Source organism: Narcine bancroftii, chromosome 9 (genome assembly GCF_036971445.1).
Source record: "Narcine bancroftii isolate sNarBan1 chromosome 9, sNarBan1.hap1, whole genome shotgun sequence".
Classification (NCBI taxonomy): domain Eukaryota; kingdom Metazoa; phylum Chordata; class Chondrichthyes; order Torpediniformes; family Narcinidae; genus Narcine; species Narcine bancroftii.
In genome coordinates, this window is record NC_091477.1 from 111,394,164 (window position 1) to 111,419,026 (window position 24,863).

The 24,863-nt window shown below is 44.7% G+C and overlaps 1 protein-coding gene and 2 long non-coding RNA genes across 23 annotated transcripts in view; 2 read left to right on the forward strand and 1 right to left on the reverse strand.

Annotated features, from left to right (window-relative positions):
• LOC138742642 (uncharacterized) overlaps positions 1–23,611 on the forward strand; it is an 83,345-nt gene extending 59,734 nt beyond the window's left edge. The window contains exon 3 of the long non-coding RNA XR_011344333.1: positions 22,219–23,611. This is a non-coding gene — a long non-coding RNA (uncharacterized lncRNA). The remainder of the gene's footprint in view (positions 1–22,218) is intronic.
• The window catches only part of zbtb38 (zinc finger and BTB domain containing 38), a 137,444-nt gene that overhangs the window by 56,421 nt on the left and 56,160 nt on the right, over positions 1–24,863 (reverse strand). For 6 of the 21 annotated variants that reach the window (XM_069897316.1, XM_069897314.1, XM_069897317.1 and 3 more), the window contains one exon: positions 18,675–18,771. The gene's annotated coding sequence lies outside the window, so the exon portion shown is untranslated. Of the gene's footprint in view, positions 1–9,330; positions 9,446–12,265; positions 15,529–18,674; positions 18,772–22,648; positions 23,332–24,863 lie in introns of those variants that run through there. The other 15 variants (XM_069897306.1, XM_069897322.1, XM_069897321.1 and 12 more) reach the window with 8 other exon arrangements.
• Positions 9,530–14,631, forward strand: LOC138742641 (uncharacterized). Its single transcript, XR_011344331.1, has 2 exons — positions 9,530–9,646; positions 14,267–14,631. It is a non-coding gene; the product is annotated as an uncharacterized lncRNA (long non-coding RNA).

Genomic DNA, 24,863 nt, shown 5'->3' on the forward strand with positions numbered 1-24,863 from the left:
GGCTGTTCGCTATGGCGATTCGGCCCATCGGGTGCAGTGTTGACCCGGCCTGCTACACCACCTCCCCCCAGAATCAGTTTCTTTGGGTAAAGTTTGGGAGATTGTCTTTGGATGGGCACCCCTGGCGCCGTAGCGTAGGGGCAGAGAAAGGCTCTGATAAGTCCAAGTGGGCTTTCTTGAGGTGGTTGACTGCAAACATGTCATGCCTGCCTCTCCCTTTTCAGTACCTTAAAAGAACACTATGGGGGGAGGGGTACCTGGTTTGCCCTGTCTTGTAAGTCCATGGCTTTGAGTTCTTGTGGGATGTGGCTGGTAGGACGTGGACATGGGTAGGCGGTGTGGTTCCTCAGCCGCTCTAGGACATCCAGGGCATTCAGTGGTGGTTCCGTGGAGCCGAAATGGACGTCATCTGGGATGGAGAGCAGTGCGCTGTTGTCCATTTCCGCCGAAAATGTGGGGAGGCCCTCTTTAGGTACTTTGCGGATGCCCAGCAGGACCCATGGGAGTTCATCCATCCAGCCATGATTTGAGGGCTGTTTTTTGATGGTGGTGAAAGCACTCTACCAGCCTATTGGGGTGGTAGGCGGTTGTGTGGTGCAGCTCGCTGCTGCAAAACTTGGCCATGTTCGGCCAGAGGGAAGAGGTAAACTGAGCTCCCCAGTCCAAAGATTTGTGGGAAGGGACACCAAAACGGGGACCCACTGTGAGGTAAAGGCTCTCACACAGGTCTCCATGTCACAGGCACCACCTCTGGACAGAGTGTAAAACGATCGACCATGGTGAAAAGGTACGTCATCCCCTGGCTGATGGGAAGGGGCCCCACAATATCCATGTGCATGTGGTCAAACCTGTCTGCTGTGGGCAGGAAACGTTGCACCGGGCCTTTAGTGTGCCAATGGACTTTGGCTCGCTGGCATTGTACACAAGGTTTTGCCCAAAGTGAAACTTCGCAACTGTAATGGAAGATTTAAACCATGTTTTTTTACTTTTGCAGCCTTTGCTTCTGCAGGGCTGAGAACCTGCTTGTTGTTTTAGAATCAGCAGACATAAGCTAAATTCCACCGAGGGGCCAGAGATGCTGTTATCTGACGAAAGGAGATCTGTGTACCAAGAACATTTAATCTTCCTGCTTGTTTTGGTCACAGACTGTCAGAGGCGTAGCCTTGATGCAAAATAAATCATTGTATTCAAAGTGATAAGCTGAAAATTATGTTATTCGATAGAAGCCTAGCATGCTAGCTTGCTCACTCATCTTTCTTGCTGTGCTGGGAATAGGTGGTTGGGTAAGCAATTTTTGAGTAATATAAGCCATGGTCCCGCTACTGAAGGGGAGACTCTCCGGGAGGTGGCAACATCTCTCAGCAAGAAGAAGAACTTCTAGAGTCCAGCCAACGTCCCAGTCGGGGGAGGTGGAGAAGCTGCTACAACCTACTACAAGTGTGTGGTCGTTGCTTCGCTTTGGCAGTTGGGACCAGTCCAGGCGTTGATAAGTATAATTGGGAAGGGTTTGCATATTGTAGTTTGATATCAGCTTTAGAATTTGTAATAAACATTTGTATAAACTGAACTGCTCTCGGTGTGTGTGTCTATTTTCTTTTGGTAGCTCAAACACTGTGACCAATCTAAAACAAACAAAGTGAGAGGTACAAGTTTACCCAAGACAGCAACGAAGCCTATGCCTTACGAACCTGTCCAAAATGAGGCGGACTGTTGGCCAGATGGAAGGAAGAGAAAGTCCATGCACTTCATTGCATACCCGTCGTCTCCAGGTCATGGGGAGGATTGACCTGTAGACATATGGCACAGGAGTGTTGGGCCTCCTGGGTCTGGCGTGAACCTCTCAATTTGTAGGCTGGTGATGGCGGTGCGGTATGCCTGTGTGTCAGCATCTTCAGCCTGGTCCCTGGTGAGGTGAGGTGTGTCGATGCCACCCGTCACCTCGGAGATCATTGGCCTGGACAGTGCATCAGCTACCACGTTGGACTTCCCTGCTATGTGGAGGATGTCTGTTGTATATTTGGAGATGTACAAAAGGTGCCATTGTTGCCTCGCCGACCAGGGGTCTGAGACTTTGCCCAACGCCTGCACCAGTGGCTTGTGGTCCGTGTAGGCCGTGAATACTCGGCCTTTGAGGGTATACCGGAAATGGCATACGGCCAGGTATACTGCCAGCAGTACGCAATCAAAAGTGCTGTACTTCAGCTCAAGTAAATGTTTGCTGAAGAAACCGAGTGGCCGCCACTGGCGATCCACCCACTGTTGCAGCACTGAGCCTGCTGCCCGGGCTGAGAAGTCTGTTGTTAATGACAGGGGCAAGTCTGGGTCCGGATGTGCCAGGAACGTGGCTTTGGAAAATTCTGCTTTGGCAGAGTCTCCCCTTCAGCAGTGGGACCACGGCTTATATTACCCAAAAATTGCTTACCCAACCACCTATTCCCAGACATTCGAGGAGGCCAAAGCAGAACTGCAGAATGCTTCTGCAGACCAGTTGGGCTCCTTGTAACTTGACTTAATGAGGTTGAAGAGAGGCCACATGGTGGCTGCTGCTCCTGGGAGGAAACAATGATAGAAATTCACCATCCCAAGGAATTCCTGCAGGCTTTTGAGAGTTTTGAGCCTGGGAAAGTTCCGAATGGCCTTGACCTTGTCAGGCAAAGGAGTTGCTCCTTCGCTGGAGGTGTGGTGCCCAAGAAAGTTGATGGTGGACAAACTGAACTGGTACTTGGATGGGTTAATGGTTAGCCCAAAAGTCTGCAGCCGGGCAAACAGGCGTTTTAAATGTTCTTTGTGGGTCCTGGCATCTGGGCTAGCAATGATGATGTCGTCCAGGTACACAAAAATCCCCTCCAGGTCTCTTGCCACGACATCCATGAGGCGCTGGAATATTTGGGCCACGTTTTTGAGCCTGAATGGCATTCTCAGGAACTCGAGGCCAAACGGGCAATAATGGCCGTCTTCTGGACGTCGTTCTGGTGCACAGGAATCTGGTGGTAGCCCTTTGGAAAAAATATGGGCACCTTGGAGTCATGTGGCAAACTTCTGTATGTGCAGGATGGGGTATCTGTCTGGTACCATTGAGTCATTGAGCCTGCGGTAGTCTTCGCAGGTAGAGTTCTTTGGGACCATGTGTAGTGGTAAAGCCCACGGGCTGTTAGAATGGCAGACGACCCCCAATTCCTCCATCATGGGAAACTCGGCCTTGGCTTGGAGGAGCTTATCTAGGGGCAGTCGCTGTGCCCACACGTACACGGGTGATCTCAATGCTGGTTCCGCATCATGGATGTTGGGGGACAGTAGAGCGGGGAAGTCGGCGAGCAGTGCTGTGTACTCACTTTGTTGAAGAATGTGGACTCCCAAAGGCTGGAAAGTGTGTTGGTGCAGTGTGAGGGGGAAAACCTGGAAAGTGGTGGCATTAACCTGGAAGGTAGTCAACTAGGAGTTCGTTCACCTGGAGGAAATCTGCTCCTAGGAAAGCCTGGCCTACTGAGATGACAGTACAGTCCCACCTGAAAATGGTGTTCCCGGTGTGAATGGTCATGCAACACGTCCCTTAGGTGGAGATGGTTGAACCATTGGCAGCCTGTAGGGGTAGGCCTCTAGCATTGTTCTTCCACTCAAAGAACATGGGTGGAACTAGGCTGATTTCTGCGCTGGTATCTATCAGAAATTCCTACTGGGCCTTCCGGTTGCAAAGATAAAGCAGGACTTTTCTGGTGCCAACTGCCAAGGCCACTAACAGCGACTGGCTTGCTTGTTCCCCTGCATTGGACTGAATTTGCAGCCTGAAAAGGTGCAGGGCAGTATGCACCGCTGGGCATTATGGCCCCACCGACGGTGGAAGTAGCAATACCCTGCTGTTTTGTTGGTGCGGTCGCCGCGGTGGCTGGACTTTTTACATGGAGGTTCATGAGGTGGCTGAGGTTTGTGCTGTTGCTCCTGCTGTGCAAGTGGGCTGCACGTGGATGGAGTCGGATTGTAGAGTGCGGAAAAGCCGGTCTACCTCCCTCGCCATGAGGTGTGGTTTGGCAAAGTCCATGTTGGAGATTGCGGAGGTAACGTGGACCAGCATCTTGGAAAGGAATAGGGCCTCAAACAGGAAGCACTTTGTGTGTCCGTCTTCAAGGGATACTAGCTCCTGCATCTGTTCTGAGGGGTTGCGATCACCTAGGTCCTGCGTGTCAAGCACGTTAACGGCCCGTTCGTGCCAGCTAAATTCAAATGACTCTAACAAAAACCATTTAAACATGTTGTGCTTGCCATCCATGGGTGGGTTGTTGACAAACAGGACAATTTTCTCTGCTGTGACGGGGTCCAGGGTGCTGACCACGTGCCAGAAATTCATGTCCTTAGCTGTTATTCCTCGCAGGGCGAACTGTGATTCTGCTGGTTGTAGCCAGCTGCGTGACTGGTTCATCCAGAATGGGAGCGTGGACGCTTACGGTGTAAACTGCCATGAGAAATCCGTTGGAGGCAGCTGCTTGGGCTGTGGACGAGTCAGCAGGATTCATTTTGCTACATGTTGTGGGTTCTAAAAACAATAGAACTTGTTTGGGGTCACTACTAAATGCAGAGCTACCGAAATAAATGCTGTCCACATCAAGCACAAGTAAATCAGTAACTGCCGTTTATTCAAACCATGCATGTTTCTTTTAAGTGGAGGCGACAGGCTCACAGGAGTGTTGTCATAATGCTGCTGTGAGGCCTGGCCGTTCCCCTGGCAATGCGCTCCTGCAGCCTGCAACTTCTGCACAGTTGGGGGGAAGCCCTTGTGCCCTGCCACACTGGCTGTTCGGCCTATGGTGTGCGGGGTTGACCTGGCCTGCTACACTTCCTGAATTTGTCAATCAACCTTGGTGAATATTTCCACATCCTGGTCTATGTTTACCTTGTTAATCAGCATCCTAGGGTCTGTCGGCTGTCGCGGCCATCTTGATTCTTGTCCGCATGTGCGAGTCTTCGGTTGGCACCTGCGCAAGAGTTAAGGGCCCTAACGATATTGAATTTGCGCCCTTAACTCTTGCGCAGGTGCCAACCAAACGCCAATACTTGAACTCACTGTGCATGCACCAACGGAAGACTTGCGCATGCGCACAGCAATCAAGATGGCGCGCCCAGCCCACGGACCCCTGGACACTGACTAACAAGGTAAATATGCGCATTTTGATTCTTACATGTCCTGTATCCCTGTTATAGTTTGTCAAATACAACATGAACAGTGTGAATTTTACATTTTTTCTTTATATTTAAAAAAAATATACTTTGGTTGTTATGTGTGGAAGAATGCAAGTCAGGGAGTAACTGCACTCAAAACTTCTTGTTCTCATTAATTTCACAATGAGAAACATAATATCATGACTACTAGTAAAAGATCTGGAATGAACTGTGTCGGCTGTACCACTCCCAAGAATAGCCTTAGCTCTGGTGCATTTTTTAACAAGCATATCAGTGATGGTCTCCATCCATCACAGGTTGTAGGCTATTGGAATCAGCTATGAAAGATACAATGTATTCCCTTACAAAAACACAATTGCTTTACTTTCACTTCACTTTATGCTTTTGTAATCTCAAGAACACTTTCTTAAAAACCAGAAAATTTTCTTCTTTGTGCTTGTGGTAATCAACAGATCATCTCAATTGCACAGGCAATGATTCACTCCTTGCCAGATTTCATCCACAGCGACCTGGAAAATCTTGATCTAAGTCTCAACTCCATGGGGTTTATGAGTGCCCAAGGAGACTTGGTCAGATACTGGCAGCCATTTTTACCAAAATTCAAGTGCGTGTGTATAGCCATGGGAGAGGTACAATTTTGTTGAAAACTTTTCTCTTGTTAACTTTGTATAAAAGTAGGAAGTATATATGGTTTATCACACCCAGCGTGATTTAGCGCAACTTTGCAGGTTTCCCTACACCCCAAAATCTATAAAAGTACACCCAGAGGTGTTCAGGAAGCAAAATCTTCACTGCTCAGCATTCTCAATAAAAAGTTATGAGTAAAAATGTAATGATTGTCAACTTAATTTTAAGCTCTATTTATTCCAGTGATCATCTCCACCAATGGTTCCCCTGCAAGTCATAATCAATTTACTGAGCAAAGCTAAATTGGCCCGAGTTTGGGGAATCCTCTTAATAAGAACAGGAGAACAGGGAGCAGGAGCTCACTGAGTTCAATGAGAATGTGGCTGATTTGCTATTTGCTTCAGCTCTCATCTTTTGTTTGCTTGCTCTCCTTCACATTCAACTTCCCAGGAGACAAAAAATGTACCTTTTCAGTCTCAAATGTGTTCAATGTTTCAGTCCTCACAGGTTTCTGGAGTAAATAATTCTAAAGTTTTACCACCCTCTTGTAATTCTCAACCTTAGAGAGAATTCTAGGGAGCACATGAAGAACTCAAGGGGCATACTTTCAGATACATTACTTCTCAAGAAGAAACACTCTCTCACTGTCATCAGTAAATCACAAAATTCTGTAAACACTGCGGTTGAAGTAAAAACACAAAATGCTGGAGAAAGCTCAGCAGGTCAAACAGGGTCCTTTATGTAGCAAAGGTAAAGATACAGAACTGAAAGTACAAGAATGCAGACAGCCATCCGAACAAAAGATTGGGGGGGGGGGGAGGAGACGAGGGCTGTCAAGACAGCAGATGATAGGTGGATAAAGGAGGGAGGGGACAGCAGCAATCGGGGGATGTGTGGATGAAAGAACTGGAAGGACAGGAAAGGGGGAAGAAAAGGTTAAATGGAAAGCAGCAAAGTCAATGTTCACGCCCATGTTCCTCCACTCTGTGGATGGTCAGGGCGGGACAGTACTCAAAGCCATGGACAGACATGTGCCCTGGAATTGAAAGGGTTGGCTACTTCTCTCAGTCATGTCATACACTAATCAGGTATCACGCACAGTAACATCTTGTGCTTTGATTTTAATATACTGTAGCGAGTGATGCAGTGAATAAAGCACAACAGGAGTTGTCTGTGAGCTGAGCCAACAGAACTGTTTCATGGAATCTTCGCAGAAGTTTAAAATAATTACAGTTGGCGCGCTATCACAATCACCCAACCTCTAAAGTCACTCACCTCCCAGAGTTCTTTGTGCCCCCACCCAGCCACTGGGAACTCCTGATTCTGCGGGGGACTGGAACTACAGGCGCCAGTTTGATAATGGAGTGGTGCTGTTCGCCACAATATCCTTATTTGGTTGGAAGCTATAATTACCCAAATTCTTTGATTTTTCAAGACACCTCAGTCAAGTATTGAAATGCCAAGTGATCCTTCAATCTGTTATGTCAATCATTTACGACTCCTTTTGATATCTGAAGCGTCCCAGGAAATTTTAAGCTGCCATGTTCCTGTGAAAATCTCTCCATAGAATTATAGAAAAATACCTTCAGCAAAACAATTACTGCTTTTCTAAATTTTTGAATTCAGCTTAAAATTAATTTGTTTTGAAAAAGTATTGTGGAAATGTCACAACTTTAACTGCATTCTTACATTCCAATGGACTCAAAGCCTCATATATGCGGTTTCCAATCCCAGTAGTTTCCTACTGAAGTCTAAACACGTCTGTCTAGCTGAAGGCTGGGCTACAAGCCATTCCCATTAAAAGCTGGTTGTTATTCCACAGCTTGCTACAATAATTGGTAGCTGTCCTCACTGTCCATTTTATTAAAATACCCACTCCATTTGCACAGGTCTATAAAGAGAATTTCAGTTTAATAATGTTCTCTGTCAGCAGCACTTGATGAAGTTGCTAAGAAAGGTTTGCAGCAGTATCAGGGCATGTCCATCAACTGGTTGTCACTTGAAAACTTTTCCTACGGTTACTGATACAGCAAAATCCCAGTTGCAAATCGCCCTAAATAAAACTTCAAACTACCTGCATAAAAATGTTCTTTTTTGTTATTGTTCTGACATTACTTTTGCATTCCTTGGAACTGCAGGCTACCCAAATGTGATTTTGCTTCGGCATCTGAAACACCTACTGTTCAAAGTTATTAATACTATGCCGGCGACTTATTGAAATAGTGTTACCAGTGCGATTCGAACTGTTTCACAACCTTGGGCTTTGCATGACTTTCTGACAGTGAACGCCTTCAGCTTGCTGGGCTACAACCCAAAATGTTCCCTCCACAGAAGCTGCCTGATCTGCCGAGTTCCTCCAGCAGTTTATTCTCTTGATTTATATTTGTGACAAGAGTTTTTGAAAAGACTTTTCAGCTGCTAATCACATTCTATCCTATGTTTCCTATGTAAGCAACAAATTATTGGCTTTGATGACTCCAATATTTTCTGCCACCTAATCATTCTGGTTCAAAGCCTCCTCTTCAAACAGGCTTTGAAATTTCCACATCATAACTTCGCAAAACAAAAGCAACATCCAAGCAGAGTCACTTTGCATTTATAATCATTTCAGCTTCATAAATTGGGACCAAATAGAGTCCAACATCAATACAATGAATTGGCTGCTTTATAAAATGACCAGCACCTAATGATGAAAGGGAAATAGTTTTCACACACGGTGGCCACTAAGAACAGTATCACATTTCACATTAAGACTTTTTGAGATTGCAATTTCTCAGTTCTAGTTATTCCAGAGACTTTTGGCAGCACCAGGACACAACAGCATAGCCAGCCTTTCTCAGTCCCAAGTCCTCTCAGTGAGATACACAAAAGGTCTCAGCCAAAAGCCAACTCTGAGAAATGTTTTAGATTGAGCAATTTTCCTTCCCGTTTTTAAGAACTTTTTCTGCTTAAGACTGGTGGTGCAAATGGGAAAGTCACTGATAACATTGCAGACGTGTCACTTATTCTTTAGCACATCAGGAATATACCTCGACACCGGAGTTGCTCAGAAATAAATTGATAAGGTGTCAGGAAAACAGTTTATTTCGCTATTTAAAAACGTTGGCTGCTAAAGTCCTTCAGAAAGATGTTTTTAAAAAAAAAAGATTTTCAATTGTTTGATATTTCTATCAAGTACTTTTGTTAGCAATTCATATCTTTCAAGAGTAAATGACCTTGTTAAAATGCAAGTTTTTGTTGACACTTCTAAATCTGTCAGACCAGTCTTAACGTGCTCTACCTGTACCATTTGGTGCTATATTTCAAGGTTACTCCATCTGACTTTTTTCTTCTTTTGAAAGATGACCAGAGTTCAACCCATTTCATTTTGTATAAATTATATGAGCACAGAATACGTGGAATAAAAGTTTGTCAGTGGTTTGACCTCAGATTCTCTGATTTACAGAGGACAAGACTGATGATCCAGACCTAAACATACAGAAATATTTAAAATGGTATCCAAACTGACATTGTTTTTAAATTGGAAATTACCTTTCAGTAGTCAGCAGATCTTAACACAGAAAGTTGACAACAGCGTTAAATAATAGCTTGTAGCGAGTGTTGTAACAGAAGTGGTTTGTGAGCTGAACCAACAGAAATGTTTTAATAGAATCTTCGCAGGAGTTTAAATAATTACAGTTGATGCGCTATCACAATCACCAGACCTCTGAAGTCACGTGCCTCCCAGAGTTCTTTCTGCCTTGCCCCCCCAGCCACCGGGAACTCCTAATCCTGCGGTGAGCCTGCAACTACAGACATCGGTTTGATAATGGAGTGGCGCAGATCGCCATAAGCTTCATTGCTTTGTGTACGTGGTAGATGCATCTCTTGGCTTGGATGTTGCTGCAAAACTGTAATCAGTCTCATTTTACTTTTGTTGCTGGATAATCTATTCGGAATTCTAATTTTCATATCCTTGCATTGTCAATGATATATTCTCGATCTAAAACATAAATGCAGTTTCCCTCATAATGCAGCTTGATCCTCAAAGTTCCTCCAAAGGTTTGATTATCCATTCTCAATAGGAAGGTAGAATTACCACAGGGTCCCACCTGGTGGACCCAACAAGTACCTTCACTCAGGCTATGCCATCCTGCTTTTATGGACCGGCATTTAAGCACATTTGTCCCTAGAATGTGGTCTGCAGATGCTGTTATTAGGATGGGCAGCGGCCTTGGCTGCTCAGTGTCTACAGCTACACTAAGGGGGATATCCTTGGCAGAGATGATGGACACTCAACCTTCATTGGCTATCTAGGGTTGCCGCCATGTATCAGGTTTGCCTTGGCTGATTGCGTGCTGAGCTCCGGTGTCCACCGGTACCAGCCAGCACTGGATGTTGCACTTCCCTTTGTGCATGGCCATGGGGATACAGGGCCAAGGGTCTCCAATCTATGGATGGTTATCACCCAATGGTTGATCCCTGCCACCACTTTCTGCAGGACTTTGATGGACTGGCACAGGAACCTGGCATGACCAGGAGGGGAACCGATGCCTACTTCCTCAAATCCCACACCCTCTAACCACATCAGCACCATGCACCCACAGGATCAAGGCTTGAACCTTGACGGAGTCTGGCTGTCTCCCCTTACTTCCCAGGAACCCCGATTTTGTGATGAAGGAAATAGGATGGTGCCCAATATCCTCCCCAGCGAGTTCAGCCTATCTGACCACTCCACTGGGTTACCATAGGCTGTCAGCAGGCTGGCTACCCTGTTGTCGCTGGTACTCTATCCCCTCTCTCCACCTATTTCCCCAGTTGTTACTCCCTGAACCCAGTTCACAGCACCAATTTGTAGAGGGGAACAAGTTCAAAGAGTACCAGCCTTGGACACGTGGTAGTAACAAACCATGAGCTTTATTTACAATGGGGAATATATATGTAATGGGAGACACACACAACATGATGCAAACTGATTTCGATATCATGCAAGTCGCATTAACTATATATGGCCACATCTAACTAGGGTTAACACAAACTAAACTTGGGACCCCTCTCCTAACAAGCAGGCACAGCACTCAACTTAAAGAAGTTATTTACATTAGATGAGATGACCCTTCCCATGCAAAAAGAGAGGCTCTACCCATTTATACACCAAACAATTAGATGGTTCTTCAGCATTGTTCGTGATATCCAGTGTGAAGCAGCTCAGATAGTCACCTCAGCAAAAGAAAGAGAACAGCTGGACCACACGGTCAGGTTTTATACCCGGCACCTGGGGGCTGACCTGGTTCATGTGACTCCAGGTGACCAATTGCAAGGTGACTTCAGGTGACCATCCGCAAGGTGATATTGGCTGAGGGTGGATCAGACATTCAATGACACAGTGAGCAGTGACCTTAGACTCCTTGTCCTGTCTGACTCTCCATGTAACACCCCCCCAGACGGAGCTTGAGTTCCTTCAAATGTTTACTTTCTGCTCTCGATCCCAGCATTTGTAGTCTCATCTCTCCAAAAGGTGATTTAGAACTTCTGACAAGAATATTTATTTGTCACATGCTGCATCATTCAAAACTATGTTAATTTGAATCTTCTGGGCTTCCTCCATTGCAACATTGAAAGACAATTGTCAAAATGATGTACTCAAGAATGAAAAAATGTTGCAAGAGATTTACATCAGGGTCATTGAGAGATGGAAAGCAAAGAACTGAAGGTCTTGGTCAGCTTGGTCCTTTTCTCCAGCTCTTCACCTCCTTCCCTCTCCATTCAGAGAGCCATCCTCTCTCCCATCATTTCTCAGCTTGTTTCTCTTGTGCCTTCCCACCCATATCCATCTATGACCTCTTCTGTGGCCCTGCGCTCCTCCCCCTGTCCCCTCCTCCCAGCATTTTTCTCATACCAGGTGTGCAAATCTTGCCTTCTAACCAAAGGGATTTTACTTCCTCTGTGTCTAATAGCTCTCTTCCAACTTTTATCTGAATCTCTTGTATTGCAGTCAGACTTCAAGAAGGAAGACATTTCATATGCTTGCTGGAAATAATTAATGGCTAACTTCAATGTACTGTATAACAAACTTACCCACCTCAAAAATTGTAAATGCCTTGAGGACTAACTTCTAAAATGTACCTTTACTTTTGCACTTAAAACAAGAACAACTGCAGACCCTGTGATTGTCGTTTACGCACAAAAATGCTGGAGAAACACAGCAAGTCATGCAACATTCTTTATGTAGCAAAGATAAAGATACATAACTAATGTTTTGGGCCTGAGCCCTTCATCAAGGTATGAGCAAATAGCAGGCAGACGCCCAATTAGAATGCTGGGAGGAGGGGACGGGGGAGGAGCATAGGCCCATAGACGAGGTCATAGATGGATATGGGTAGGAAGGCGCAAGAGAAACAAGCTGAGAAATGATAGGGAGAGAGGATGGCTCTCTGAATGGAGAGGGAAGGGGGTGAAGAGCTGGAGAAAAGGAGACAGGGGAGTGTCCTAATGAAAACCGGAGATGTCAATGTTAAGATCGTTTAGTTAGAGAGTGACCAAGCAGAATATTAGGTGTTGCTCCTCCAATTTGCAGGTTCCCTCAGTCTGCAGGGTATGAGGCCATGGACAGAAATGTTGGTTTGGGAATGGGATGTGGATTGAAACGGTTAGCCACTGAGAGATCCCTGTATTGCTGTGGAGAGAGAAAAGGTTTTCAGCTAATCAATTTACCAGTCTACTTCCAGTCTCTCCGACATAGAGGAGGCCACAATTGGTGCACCAGAGACAGTTGATGACTTCTGCAGATTCCAAGTGAAGGGTTGCTTCATTTAGAGGGACCGTTTGGGGCCGCAAATGGTGGGAGGGAGAGGTATTGGTGCAAGTTTGGCACTTCCTGTGGCCACAGGGGAAGGTGCCAAGGGGGCAAGGGATGAGTAGACAAGGAATGTATGGAGGGGAGCGGTCCTGAGATGGCAGCGAGGGAACAGTGTGTCTGAAGGTGGGATCACGTTATAGGGAATGGAAATTGTGGAAATTAATATGGTGGATGGAGAAGCTGGTGGGGTGGTGGTGAGGACAAGCGGAAACCTGTATTTGTTGCATCTTGGGACAGTGAGGGCCAGGGTTGATGTACGGGAGATGGAAGAGATCCAGATAAGGGCCAAGTTGATGGTGGCAAAGGGGAAACCATGTTTTTTGAAGAAGGTGGACATTTTGGATGTTCTGGAATGGAAAACCTCATCCTGAGACCAGATTCAACAGAGACAGAGGGATTGAGAGAAAGGAACAGAATTCCTATAGGGGACTGGGTGTGAAGAAGTGTAATTGAGGTAATTTTTGGAGTTGGTGGGTTTATAGAAAATGTCCATAGAGAGTTTGTCACCTGAGATAGAGACAGAGGGATTGACAAAAGGGAGAGTATTGCCAGAGATAGACCAAGTTAATTTGAGGTTAGAGTGAAAGTTAGCGGCAAAGTGGATGAAGTTGATGAGCTCATCATGGGTGCATGAGTCAGCACCAATTATTCATAATGTAGTAGAGGCTGAAGAGCCTTGCCTGTGTAGGCTTGTAGCATGGACTGCTCCGTCCATGGCTATTCTTTTGACTTGGAGAAAATGGGGTGAGTCAAAGGAGAAGTTATTGAGGAGGAGGACAAGGTCTGACATCTGGAGAAGGGTAATGGTGGAGGGGGACTAGTTGGTCTGCTGTTGAAAAAGAAACGAAAAGCTTTGAGATTTTCGGTATGGGAGATGGAAATGTTTAGAGATTGAATATCCATAATGAAAATTATGAGGTCGAGCTCAGGCAATTGGAAGCTGTTGAAATGATAGAGAACATGTAGGTAGGGAGGGAATGGATCAGGGGAGGGGGAACTGGAGTCAAGGTCTGGTAATACCAACTCAGTGAGGCAGGAGTTTGCAGAAACAATGGGTCACCCTGGATCACTGAGTTTGTGGAAATTAATATATTTTTGAATTGATGGATTTTAAATAACGCGGTCCCTCTATACAGACATCCTTGACTGGTTCCAGAAAATGCAAATCCTGACATTTTTAAATCTTTGTTAAAGCTGGTTTCAAGCCAACCACAATTTATTCAGGAACTCTTCAACAAAGTTCACTTTCTAGACGCCTGACTCCCGTAAAAAATATAGTCTAAAATACTGTAAGCAGTAAGTGGAGACAGAAGCCTAGAGGATTCGAAGACCTTTCATACCTTTTTTCAAAATTCCCCCCACAAGGTGGTGCTAAGACTTCTGCATTATAGGAACATATTTGTGCCTCTTTCTTTTCTTTTATTTGGCTAATACAGCAAAATTAAAACAATGTTGTCTAAAGTAATTGTCTAAAGTAGTCTACCACAATGGAAGCAGTTCAAACCACAGTTCCAAGTTGCAAATACCTTAGTTGTTGCAATACAGATTCTTCAATTAACAGCCACAGTTTCTTTTCTCATGTGAAACCAGTATCATTTGCTGCACTGAAACACTGACCACTCATTTCAGGACAAGAGCAAGTTTAGAAAGAACTGTGGACAATCTCATCATTAGAAAAGAGCACATTTGGAGGCCTGCCGCGGCGGTGATCGAGCCGGTGCTCAGGCAGCGAGCGCAACCAAAAGCCAGCAGCCGGCACAGCAGCACTGGCCCCAACAAGCGAACCGGCGGGTGAACGGCAAGGGCAGCTGAAAGGCCAGCGACCCCAAAATGGCATTGGCCTTGCTGCACAGCCAACAGACAGGGACAGTGCGCGGGGAAGAAAGGCATTGTTATGTATGCACATTGTGACATCAGCAAAGGGGGGCCACGGCGGGAATAGTGCAAGTATAAAGTCAGGCCTGAGCCCTAATGAAACTCAGAGCTTAACCTGACTACACTACGTGTGTGTGTCTTCTTTTGAGTAGCGCGCGGCTACACACGCTCATTTTCTTTCTGGTCTTGCTGCCACATGCCTCCACTGGTAAGCTATTCCAAATATCAATGTCCTCTCAGCAGATTGGATAAAGCTGACTAGAAAACTGTAATCGCACAATGGTAATTGAGGGCAACCAATGCAGACCTATAAAGCCAACATCCTATTGTTTATCAGGTGGAATGTCCCAGACTGATAATTTCAAGAGAGATTTACATTTGCAAATCCACATAACATCAGATTCATTTTTTTCCTTGCCACGCATATTTAAGTTCTTCATGTGCTTATGAATCAGTGATTATTCCTTCATTGACAGATTTACCCACCCTAACCTTGCTCTTCAGCTATTTATCCTTTTGTATGAATCAGACAGGAACATTTCATCTATCAGCTTCACAACCTACAACGTCAACATTTTAATGTGCACAGGGAAATTGGGGATGGCTTAAGGGAAGTGCAAAAAAAATTGTGTGGATGCCTTAGTTGCATTATAAACATAGGTGAGCATCCCTGCAGTCTTCTACAATATTACACAGAATTAGGGTATTCCTGGTGTTACAGGCACAGAATAAGCACATATGTTAATGAGATCAGCCCCTCAGAAATTTTCCAGTTTCCGCTGAGGTGTTCTCCAAGTTTGCCAAAGTTTTCTTTTTCTCTCATTTTAATCTGCAAATTGATGTTATTTTCACTCAACCAAATTGTTTAAATAAATACATTAAGCTTTTTACCAAGTAGAACAACATTGGCATGTTCATCTCAGATGCACTTCATTTTCAATATTTCTCCCAAATGAATTCAACAGGAGTCACAGCATTCTTTCTTGGCTATCAGTCAATTTTGATTTTGTTGGGTTCTACAAGGAATTGTTAAACAATCACATATAAGGTACAATATCAATTCATCACTTAATTCAGAATTTCTGGTCAATGTAAAACTGGTGGAAATGATCTTTCCAATAATTTAAAGGAATTTAAATGGTCATGTATTCCAGCATTCTTTTTGTTAGCCATTTTAAATATTAGGGAAGATCGGGTTCTGATCAGAGAGTTTGTGGAGCATCAGAAAATAGGATCTGCAGAAGGTGTCAGACCCTTCAGAGCCTGCCCATGCTTTCATGTGATCGCTGATCGACATTGGTCTCAACTCTGCTTCAGTGTCATTGTCCCATACCACTCTACTCCTTGATCTACCACATTGTAGAGTCTTGGGGTTCAATTTTTAGTGTAAAATTTAGGGGGTTGTCAATAGCACACAAGCTAATTTTGACTGTGGAAGTACCTAGAGCCATGTGCTTCTTCCCTGCTTCCAATGTCCAGTACACACGTCATTCCATTGTATCAGAGCACTTTGTAAGGACCCTCAAACGGTCGCTGATACGGAGTTCGATGCGTTCCCCCGCGCACAAACACGTACTAGCAGTCCTTGAGCTCCCTTGGAATGTAGGAGGCAGTCAGACCATGTATGAGATTGGGACAGGTGCCAGGATGCTGACTTTCTCCAGAATTTGCATCAAGAGAGATGCAGGTAGTTCATCCTGTCCTCGGGCCGGTGGTACAAATTCACCCGGGACCATAAGCGGGGATCCATACACAAGTTTGGCTGAGGATGAAGCTGGATCTTCTTCCGGCGCTGTGCGGATTCCCAGTAGCACCCATGGCAATTCATCAGTCCAACTAGAGTTGAGCCATCAGACCAGTTTTCAGTTGGTGGTGAAACCTCTCGACGAGGCCATTGGACTGCGGGTGGTGGGCTGGGATAGCGCTGACCATAGTATTGAGATGAACTGAGCTCCCCTCCCATCTAAAGTTATGTCCTTTGGCAGGCTGAAACGGGCTATCCAATTAGCGATGAGGATTCTGGCACATGACAACATGGATGTGTCTGAGTGGTACTGCCTCTGGCCATCTGTTGCAGGCTGCGCTGATCCGCAAGCAAACTGGGCCACAGAGATGCAGGCTCGCACGGGGCTGAGAGCCCTGAGACATTGGGAGCGTCACCAGCCCTCCAGGGTGATGTCACAATGGTCCTGAGGGCTGCAAAGTATCATGGAGGTTGTGCTTATAAGCTCATATGGGACTTCCAGTAAAATCAATTAAACTGACTCACACCGACTACTGTGACTTGGTTTGGTATATTTGGTGACCCAGACGTGATCCGGTTCACTTGTGGATCAGCACAGCCTGCTATAAGGGCATCTTTCACAGCTCAGAGACTGAAGCAATTGGCGCCCACGTGTGACAGGACCTGGGTGATTTCACGCAAAGGCCAATGTAGATTCTTTTGTAAGAATTTTTTTTTAAGTGTAATGATTTTGTTTTGTTTTTTGGTCCTTATGCCCTTAATATATCAGGAGGTTAAAGGGACACTGTAAAATGCTACAGAAATAATGGACGAGGGTTAATTCATTGTTGTGGTTTTCCTTTTTAGAGTAATTGTCGATTTAATTTTGTCTCTGGATGTATTAATTGGATATTAATATTAATTGGTGGTGGGGATAGAATTGGATTTGACAGTGAAGCTTGTATATATTGGAAAATGTAGTGTGTTTTTATTATTATGGATCATTGACACGGTTTGAGTTTGAAAAATTACAAATAAAATATTCCAAAGAAGTCCAAGAAAACAAGTGCCGGAAGGTGGGAAAAAAAATGGGCAGCTCAGGGCACAGACATAATGGGTGGAATGGCCTCCGGTGTCATTTTAAACAATTCTACTCTCCATCAAGTCACATCCCATTCAGAGTTGTAAGTGCATTGGCTTTTGGCGTTCCAGTGACTGTTCACAGACGAATACACAATGGCCTCATATGCAATCCCCATTTCCCAAAAATGACCAAGATTTCACATCACCTTCACCCTGGCCTAGTTTATGCATGAATAGTTTATATACAATCGAAAAGCATATCAGGCAATGGAATAAAGTTTGCTGTTAGAAATCCGTGTGCGAGTCAGGAGTGCTCACTGCTGAGAAACCTTGTCCCCCAATAAATCTTGCTCACCATGTTGAAAGTATTATATAGTGAAACACAAAAATCTGCAGATGCTGTGATTTTAGTAAAAACAGAGCAATGGTGGAGGAACATCAGAAATATATATTTACCTCCTATGGATGCTATGAGACTGGGTGAGTTCCTCCACCATCTCGGTGATTTTACTGAAGTACTATAGAGTGACCAGTTCTAACGATTATCTCTGTCAACCAACTCCCTATTAGGATGTATATAATCTGAAAAGGGGTTGCACTTTCCTTCCTCATAATTAATGAGGAGGTAGATTTTTCTTTTCTACCAACTGTACAATGACATGATAAGAGTCTTCATATTGAACATTAAAGTTAATTCATGAAGGTGGATATGCAAGAATATCAAAAGACAAAAAACAGAATTATAATGAGCAAGATTAGTTGATCTCCAAGAAATGCTTACTTAACAATTGTTCAGCTTGCTACGAGAAAAGGGACAGTATGGTTAGTGCAACGCTGTTACACCACTAACAACTAGGCTTCAAATCCGGCACTGTCTGATAGGAGTTTGTATGTTCTCCCCAGGTCTGCATGAGTTTCCTCTCACCCTTCAAAAACAGAAGTTAATTGGGTGGAAGTGGCTAGTGGGCCGGATGGGCCTGATACCATGGTATATGTCTAATTTTTAAAAAAAAATTAGACTGGAGGGCAGAGATTTGTTTTTTTTGCTTTCTGGAAGTTTACATGAACTGACTGGGATCTCAGATATGGTATCTGTTCCCTCTTGAATCAGCTGTTTCACACTTCACAAGATATATTGGGCTCATTTAACTCTCTTGTCCTAAATACATGTGGCACACTCAAAATATACCTGGATCTAATTTATCCAGTATAATCTCAATTAATGTATTGTCAAGATCAGCCATCCATCATTTCTCTCATTTCTTGGCCTTCTTTTTATTGCTGTGTTTTGCCCAGCTTGTGTCAACAAATGAGAATTTTGATTTAAAAAATACTTCAATTTAATCTTTAACCAACCTGAATGCAGTGCCAGAACTCTTCTTAATCATCAATCATTTAAGGTATTTGTTCTTCAGAAAACTTTAATCTTCAATGTCAGTGAAGAATTGTAATTCTGAAACAAAAACAAAGTTACATTGAAGCCTTAACTTCTGTCTTCAATGACACAGGAACTGAAACATTCCTGATAAAAGTAGCAATGTTTTGTTTCCCCTCAGATCTCCCAGCTCATTAGTTTGAGGTTATGACCTTGACAACTTGGCTGGGATTTCTAAAACTGTGTTCACTTGCCTCTGCTTGTCTACTTATTAACAAGGAAGTGTCGGAGGAATGGAAAGCTTGGGTGGATAAAATTGAAAAGTGATTGGTTTCATCGAGACATTCTTCACTAATTTTGCTTCCCCAAACATTAGGCAGATTGCGATGAAATTTCATTTTGAAGGTAAATTGAAGTCAACCTTTTGTGGACATTTCCAACACATTGACAGCTTGATGCGATAACCCTGGTGCGCTAACCCAAACCCTCTGATGTTTACTGAACTTTCTCGATAACCATTTTCAAAAAGAATTCTCCAGACCATTTTGAAGCCAAATGACCTGGTCAAAATTGATCCTTCACTTAGCTTCACTAAAATCATCTACTTGGTCATCATTACATTGCTATTAGTGGGAGGGACTACATTTCTTACATCATTTGGTGGTGAGGTTGAGGTAACAGATTGGAAGGGTTCAAGGAGTTACAACCCTCTGTACTCGCTAATATCAAAGCACAGATTTTATTTACAAATGGGGACCAAAAACATGCAAGTTCACTGAAATACAAATACTGAGAGAAGGGATATGGACAATTGGGGGTTAGAACAAATAGTACCTGCTCCCATCTGATTTAGAAGCACAGCACACGGATTGAAGTTACATCTATCTTCAGTTAAACCATAATAGTCCCACAAGTGCACACCCAGATTGAGACCCCAACCTTTACAGCAACACACCGCACAATTAGTCCTCCAGCATTGCCTGCGGGATTGCAGCCAGGGAAGGACTCGGGTATTAAAAAAAGGAAGTCATACACGATTCACTTTTTATACTCCTGGTGCTATGGGCCAGCTGAGGTATCGAGTCACATAAGTTAAGGTGAAGAGGATGAATTGAAAGATGGCACCCACTATAGTGGGGGGGGGGGGGGGGGGTAATCTGATATTCATGGGCAGAAGAAGTGATCTTCAATCTATTGACTTTCAACCAGTGAGGAGTACCCTGTCCTGAACAGTGGGGTGACGCTCCATGTAGCATTCCACACTGTGCCATTTCGGCCCACAGGCTAGTATTTACCTTGGGGACACCTTATTACATTACCCACACACACCTGCACAGTGTTATGAGCCTGATGGTTGCTGCCCAATATATTACCATGATCCACCATCTCCTACTGCCCCAAACGACACCAGATCCCCCATGGAGTGGAGTGGTCAAGGAACCAGTCCCTGGCTTGTTTAATTTTGTTCACTGTCTGTTATATGTGGTCAGCCATGCGAGTGATATTCCCCGATTCATCTTGAATACAAGTGTGTACTCCTTAGCACAATGCCACAAGTACCACCCTCAGCTGCCAATAGGTAGCTCAAGGCCATGCAGTGCTGAAAGCCCTCCATCCAAAGACCTGCCAGTTCAGCTGCCACTCATGCATCCTTGATATGTCAAAGAGCCACATCCATCTCATTGGCCAGCTTCTCCATCAACATGGTCATACATATCTCCTATCGGAACAATTAGACAGTGCCATACCAGCGAAAGGTCACTACCCAGAACCTTTCCACCTCAGTAATTGTCCTCTTGCCATGTTGTTTTCTGTAGGCTGGGTGCTCCCCCAGATTGCCAACGAGGCACATTGTACCATCCCATGAGGAGCCATGAGCAAGTCCAGTGGTCATGCATTGAGTCCATTCTCTCACCAGTCATTCCTGGGTACAGTTCCTGCTCACACTTGCTGTGTCCTACCGACCCAATCTGAACATTGGTGTTGGAAAACACCAGCCCTTGAAACGCCCACACCATAAGGGTCCCTGGGTTTGAGGTTTTTAATACTAGGGAGTGAAGTTGGTTGGGGTTCACCACATCCCAGCATCCCCCAGAAAGAAACATCGAAACCCGAGGAGCTGATCAGTTTCCTCCAACAGTCACTGTCATGAGCATCGAAGGGAATCGGGGTCAGCGGCAGTACCTCAGCAATATGGTCAGGAATCCTCATACGTATCCAGCAGTCTCGATCTTCTGGCCTACTCTTAAAACCACTGAGGGAAGTGTTGCAGGATCCTCCCCCACTGCAAATCATGGCCATCATCATTGCTACCACTGATTTTAAGTCTCTTTGTTTGTACGCTCAGTGACTCCTCTCATCTCATACTTCTCTCTAATTACTCCCATAAACCTATCAACCAGATGACTCCCATGACTCTACTCTTGCAAAAATGTATCACCCTAAAAATCCCTTCCTCACCTTCTCTGTAACTTGAAACTAATTTCTTTTCATTCTTCCCAGTCCCAAAGAAGGGTTTTCAACCCAGAATGTTAACAGTTTCTTATCACACGGATACTGTTGCTGCCCAACCCTTCTGAGTTAATCAGGACTGTTCTCAATTCCATGTGTGATGGGACTGAAACCATCATTTGCAAATATTTTTTCAATACAAAAATTCAGCTGTAGGACACAAAGATTGAAAATCACAAAAGGAAAAACTTCCATTTTAAAAAGTGTGAAATAACTGTGAAATTGACCCAAAGCAATTCAAGTTCACTGTTACACGTTTTGAAAATGTAATGCTAGTGGTTGTTTTACAAGCAGACCAGTACTTGTACTTTTGTGTTGAGAGAGATCAGTTAGTACAGAGCAAATGCCACACAATTTCTACAATTCATTCAGGAGTCTGATAACCATGAGAAAGAAACTGTCCTTGCATTTGATGGTGTGGTGATCTCACACTCATGAATCTCGGGTGGGGAGGGGGAGAATGTATGATGACCTGAGCTCCGTTCACAACTCTGCAATTTCTTGCCACCAGTGATGCAACCTGATAGGATGATTTCAATAGTGCCTCATAGAAGTTGTGAAGGGATAGAAGAGACATGTCAAATTTCCTCAAACTTCATAGGAAGGTGCTGGTGTGCTTTCTTGGTTGTTGCATTGATGTCAGTGGACCAGGTCAGGGGGGGACTGGAGAGGTTTACCCCAAAGAAGCTATGTGCAATCTGAACTTCAGCACTGTTAATGCAGACTTAAAAGTGAGCTCTGTCTCTCGACCCCAAAGAAGCTATGTGCAATCTGAACTTCAGCACTGTTAATGCAGACTTAAAAGTGAGCTCTGTCTCTCTTCTGGAAGTTTACAACCAGCTCTTTGATTATAAATATGTGTGTTATGTCTATATTTGTGTTGGCACCAATGCTGTTTTGCCCAGTTGAACAATTGCATGATAATAAATTTGAGCAAATACTTTCCAATATTCTGCACTTACACTTCAAAATATACTTTAAGTGTCCACCTCAGCCAATATCTTTTACCCCCAGATCATCTTTGCAACTCATCCCTCAAGCAACAGGTGAATGCGAACCATCATGAAGCTCGCGTGTTCACACCCAAAGTGACCACGGTGATTTCCAGAGACTGAGCACTTTTGACAATGGCTCTGAAACGCCATTGAAATAGAAAAAATAAACTTTTATCTGGAATTCAAGCAACCAGGAAAACTAAAATGTTGGAAAACAAATAGGTTAAAAAAAACCCCCAGGGGTTAGGGTTAGGCGCCTCGCACCCATTAAAGCAGCCGCCGGACACTGCAGAACATCGGCACGATCCTGGGTTAAATGCATCTTTGATCCTCTAGACCTGCGGCTGTTGAAACAAGAGCAACCAAAAAAGAGGGGGGGGGGGGGGGGCAGGCGGAACGTTTCCACCAGTGGACCAGAAGGGCCGAGCCGCCGACCCTGTCATCCTCACCGTGACCGCGACCAGTCTGTTGCGCCGCTCGTCCCGGGGCAGGAAGGGTCCGAGTCCGCTCCAGCATCGCAGGTTGCGGGATCCACGCCACAGGTCGGGACCGGCCGCGCCGAGACCAGGACCGGCCGCGCTTCCTGCCCTGCGGCCCCGCTGCAAGTGGCAACACTGGCATCTGCTGGATAACGAGGAGAATTGCCCCAAGTACGGTGGAGAAGCCCAGAAATCCGGGACCCCCCACCCACCCCTCCAAAAAAACTTTCAACCTTTTTAAAAAAACTTAGCGGGCTTTTCTATGTAAAGTGCTACAAATGCAAAGCGGCAAGGTGAGCCCACAGTTTCCAAACGCACAACAGTGGAGAGAGTTCGTGGTATGAAGAGAAAGGACCTGTTGACATTGAGGGTCAAACTTGAAATCATTAAGAAACTCCAACGTGGTGTGAGCAATCCTGCTCTGAGAGAAACATTCGCCATCAGAAAGGCTCCGATTTAAGATATGACAAAGGCTGCAACGGTGTAGCGCGAATAAAAGCTCGCACGACTGGAGGGAGAACCAACGCTTCAATGAGTCTTCGGAAGGGTTCAGGGTTTGTAGGAGTTTAGAAACAGTTACTATTTTAATGGTAGGAGTTCTGAAACAGTTATAGAAGGTAGAAAGGAAAAAGCTAAAATGTTCTTGTGTAAAATGCCGCATGAAAAAAAGCAGAACAGAGTAAACAAGATAACAGAGGAATTTAAGCAGACATAGAAATATGCACGAACACACAAAGAGATTGTTTAATAAGGGGTGGGGAAAAGGAGGTGTGAGCACGGGATAAGAAAAAGTTGGAGTCAGTCAAGAGTTAGACGTAGGGAGAGTGCCAAACCAATCCAAGAAGGACAAAGGTAAGACAAATGTAAGGGGAGGTGAAGTAAAAATTGTATAAAAACAAAGAGGCTTCCCGCCCTCGGGGTACTTTCCCGAGGTAAGGGGAGAGTACCCAACCTTGCAATGTTGTAAATGTAAATAAATGTTCTTTGTTCTCAACTTTTGTCTCGAGCATATTTTGTGAACGCGAAGGCACTTCTCACAGGTTCAGGCGGAGCCGCCCGTCAGCGCAACTCGCGACCAGGAAATCCCAGTTGACTGCAAGCAGAGAAGTCCGTGGAAACGGCTAGTACATTTGTGGAACAGGACCACAGCTTCAGTCTGCATGACGTGCCCGACATGCTGCGGAATAATTACAAAGTCTAAAGGCAAGAGAAGCGTCAAGCAGTGCAGCTGAAGCTGCAAGTGTTCTGTCCAAACGCAGTGCAGCTTTATGCTTCCTAAAATTGCAATTTCAATAGTACTGCCCCGAGAATCCAGAACATCCAGACCGAACCATTCGCTGAGCGATCTGGAGTTTCAGATTTCTATTGTATCACAAAAAGGTGCAAAAATTAAAGCAGACAACCCTTCGTCCAAAATTGGCTCCGTAATGGTAGGCATCGAGAAATGGAGATAATTCTTGTGCTTGGAAGCCTATCGCGACCGGTGTACAACAGGAATCCTTACTTATTACACACGTGAATCATTTGGATGCAAAGGCTGAAGATATGATCAGTAAGTTTGGAAATGACACAAAAATAAAAGCAGTAGAATTGATAAGTGAGGAGAGTGGTAATTTTGCAACAGCAAATTGAATTTCATCCTGATAAGTGCAAGCAGATGTATGCTGGCAGGACTAATAAAGCAGAGGACGTGGACAACAAGTGGCCCCGAGCAAGTAACGGAACAAGTCCAATGATCCATGAAGATGGCAAAGGAGGTGAAGAAGGCACGCAGGATAGGATTACTTCATTAGCCAGAATGCAAGAGCAGGGAATTTGTGGTAGAGCTTTGTGATCAATAGTTGGGCACAGCTGGAATTTGACTACAGTTTTGCTCACCACACTAGAGGAAAATCTGAAGGGGATTCATCAGGATGTAATATGGGACAGAGTATTTCCATTGAGAGGATAGACTGGAGAAACAAAACCATTTTCTTCAGTTGTCCTGTGGGAGCAGGATGAGTTGGAGTGTGTACAGTTAAAGTAGGTTCAGGCATTCCTAGATGTTAAGTCTCTGTGTTACTTGGGAGGCTTCTTAAATAAATTAGATGCAAGATTCAAATAACAAGAAATTACTTACTGATGCCTTCCACCATTTCAGGAAACTGTTCACACCCACACACACCCACACACACATATATATATA